Source organism: Galeopterus variegatus, unplaced genomic scaffold, assembly GCF_000696425.1.
Source record: "Galeopterus variegatus unplaced genomic scaffold, G_variegatus-3.0.2 Scaffold6778, whole genome shotgun sequence".
Lineage (NCBI taxonomy): Eukaryota > Metazoa > Chordata > Mammalia > Dermoptera > Cynocephalidae > Galeopterus > Galeopterus variegatus.
Genome location: NW_007732889.1, coordinates 63,024 through 66,454, shown reverse-complemented (window position 1 = coordinate 66,454; position 3,431 = coordinate 63,024).

The following is a 3,431-nucleotide window of genomic DNA, read 5'->3' as shown; positions in this document are numbered from 1 at the left end:
TCTTGACTCCTGTTTCTTTTCTCCTGTGAGGTAGTTGGGTTGTCCTCCCATCAAGCAAGATGGACGCACAAGCATACAAAAGAGTGATAAAGACCTAGTTTTTGTACCCAATTAAACACACATGGCGTCTTTTTGAAAGGAACTTAAACAATAGATTAAATATTGGGGTACGTGAATGAAGGTTACATAGAGATTTAATTGTCCTTGAGAAAGTTTATTTTCCCTCATTTAATTTGTCAGTAATCTAATATGGATACTTTACTGTTTAGAAAGCACTTTTCATGTATACAATCTCGGTCGACCTCATTAGAAAGCATTTGGTTTGTTTTAGGAACTAGGATTATTGTTGGCTCCAGAAAATCAATGTAGAATTACAAATTACATTTGCTTCTTCTAGTGGCACCCGATTCAGATGGTAAGTGACTTGACTACACTTGACTTTTGAACCTCCTTCAGTTTTTTACAATGTGCAGTCACATCACATTCTACTTTTCATATACGTTTGACTTCTTTCCATGGCTAGTAAATGTTCCAGTGATGTTGAATAATTGCTGTTGCAGTGTGTGTGGAGCTGCCTTCCAACCATTCGTGTAGCTCCAGCAGCCTCCCTGCCTTTAGCTATACAGCAGCTAGGGCTACTATTTGAAACTATCTTAGAAATCAAATGAAACTGCATAAATGCATATTTAAGTTCAGTGGACATTGTGTACATTTAAGATTCATTATGTATTGAATTGCCCCTAGTTGAGCATTTCTTAGAAATGATCGATATTTCCCTTGCATATCTTAGCCTGGGAGAACTCTTGATCATTATTTGCACTTGCTAATCCTCATCTTTTCAAGATGTATGCAAGAGTCAGTCATGATACTTAGAGCTAGAATTACTAGTCTTAGCTAGAAAGACTCTAGAGAGAGAATACTCTTTCTACAAAATAGAATGTGAATGGGGCTTTGTCATTCCTTTTTATCCATGGTTTAGACTACCACGATTTAATAAGTTAAAAAAGAATATCCTTTTATCACAGGACTCTGTGAGCTTCAGTACACTTTAAGTGCATTGTCAGAGGCATGTTGTAATTTGGAAAGATTTATATCAAATTTCATAGATTTCGTTGTAATAAACCATAGTGACAAGGATGATGGTGGTGGGGATGATGGAAAGATCATAAAACCAGGCTTCAAAGCCCAAGTTTTCTGTACTATGATACAGCTACCTACTCAGAAGTTAAAGCTGTCCAAAAATGGAGTGGTGGTCCCTGAGGCAGCAAGCTCCCAGCAAGTAGACTAAAGATACTGTCTGTCAAGGAGTGCTGCAGAGGGAGTTCTTAGGCTTGGGGGGGTTGTAGTAGTCAAAATGTAAGTTCACTTCAAGCCAGAAGTGCTCATATATTGCAGAGTACAAGTGAAGAACAGTGAAAACTTGTTCTCTTATTCACTGTAAAAAATACCTGAAGAGCACCTACCCTGAGCCAGGTTCTGTTCTAAGTGCTTTATATGCGTAAGCTCATTTATACGGATGAGAGATTCTGATCCATAAGAATATGCTGAGAGGCCTTGTTGAAGTGAATCCATGTTGGGTCTTAGGGATCAGCACATCCACGTCTAGGTGCTTATAACGATGCCTGCATTTGCCGTCATGGTCTTACCCTGCCCATCTCCATTCTTTCAGCCTCTCCTCATCCACGGTGCCTCAAAATCACAGACATACTTAGCAACCTTTTCTATATTCTTTCAGTATTCTGGGACTGTGTCCAGTCTAGAGAAATAATTTCCATTAAAGTGTTTCTTACAATTACCTCTTCCCTGTAGGGGTCCCATTTGCCATTACTGATGTTAATGCTACCCTCAATATTTCAAACATCATTCTTTTTGACAGAATATAGAAGCAAAATGGGAGGTTTTATATACTATAGTGGGTAAAACATATGCTCCAGAATCAGACTGATTAGATTGAAATTCCAGTCCTAACACTTACTAGCTATGCCTCAACTTCTCCATTTGTAAAATAGTGATAATACCTATTTCATAGGGTTGTTGAATCATTAAACATTTACAAGCAGAATGCCTGTCTTGGGACAGGCAAAAAGGAGAAAGTATCTCTGTTGCTTAAGTGAGGTTTGGAAGGTTTGTGAATTTTTTCCCCCTTGTTTATATGCTCCCCTCTGCAATGCATGGTATTTGTCCCCAGGTGGCACTAAAATAATGTGAGAGCCATAAAATCAGCCCTGGGTGCTCCAGACCCCACCCTCCCCCCCCCTTTTAAGTCATTTTCTAGTTATTGCCACTAAAAATCAAACTATTAAGTAAAACAACAACAATGATAATTTTCAATGCAAACTCAATAATGTACCTTGACTGTGTGTCTTTCTTAGTCTCCCTTAATCCTAGCAGACAGAAGGCAGATTCCACATGGGTTGAATTTTGTTATGGAGTTTGATGCTCCTAAAAAATATAATAGTAAAGTTAAGTTTAAAAGAGGGCTCCTGATAACTAATAACAATCATGGAAACTACTGTGAGGAGTCAGACCAAGTGATTTAAAACAAGTCATGTAACTAAAGCTTCTGCCTCTTCTACCAGTTAGGTCATTAAACTGGGAGAACAGAAAACGTTATAGGCAAGGTTTCACCAAGGTGTTTGATGATCCATCTCATGATATCTCTGGGGACAAAATGGAAGCATATAGTTGGATTCATAACTCACTAATTAGGTTTGAACATGCTGTTAATTAATGGATCAATGTCAACCTGGAAGGGAGATAGGCTCTGCTGGCACAAAACAGAGCTATGTTCTCAGTCCTGACTTGTTCAATATTTTTATTGGTTATAAGCATCCCAGGAAGAGAGCTTACCATGTCAGAGGCCTACCATGTTTGTAAGTCATAGAATTTTCACAACTCTTCTGTGCTTGTCAGTCCAAAAAAGTTGTAGGAGGTAGGACACATTAAAACTAACCAGACAAGCTTTTGACTCTTGTACAATGTTTCAGGAGGAAAAGCAACCTAACCTGGAGGCATAGGGTTGGGGTGCACCATCTTACCCACAGCACTAATGGAGAAACATGATTTGACAGCAACACTGTCAATGTGTCACTTGAATTGATGTCTCCCAACAGAGTCAGAAGGGTACTTGAATAAATTTTGTGGGCAGAGTAACTGTAACAAACTAGAGTCAGTTGAGTAAAAGGTATAGCCATCAGGGCTATTATAAGAAGCTGTAAGGCTTCAAATTGTAAGAGTTAAATGCCTCTGTTTTGTGATTTGGCAAAGGAATTTTGACACTGGTGGGAGTAGGGAACTTTGCCTAATTCTGCTCAGCAACTGCTATAGAAGAGAAGCCAGGGTCTCACAAGCAAGGTGAGAGCCTGATGACAACATAAGGGTAATGTCCCAGTTACTACTGCTATGAAACAAATTACCCCCAACACTTAGTG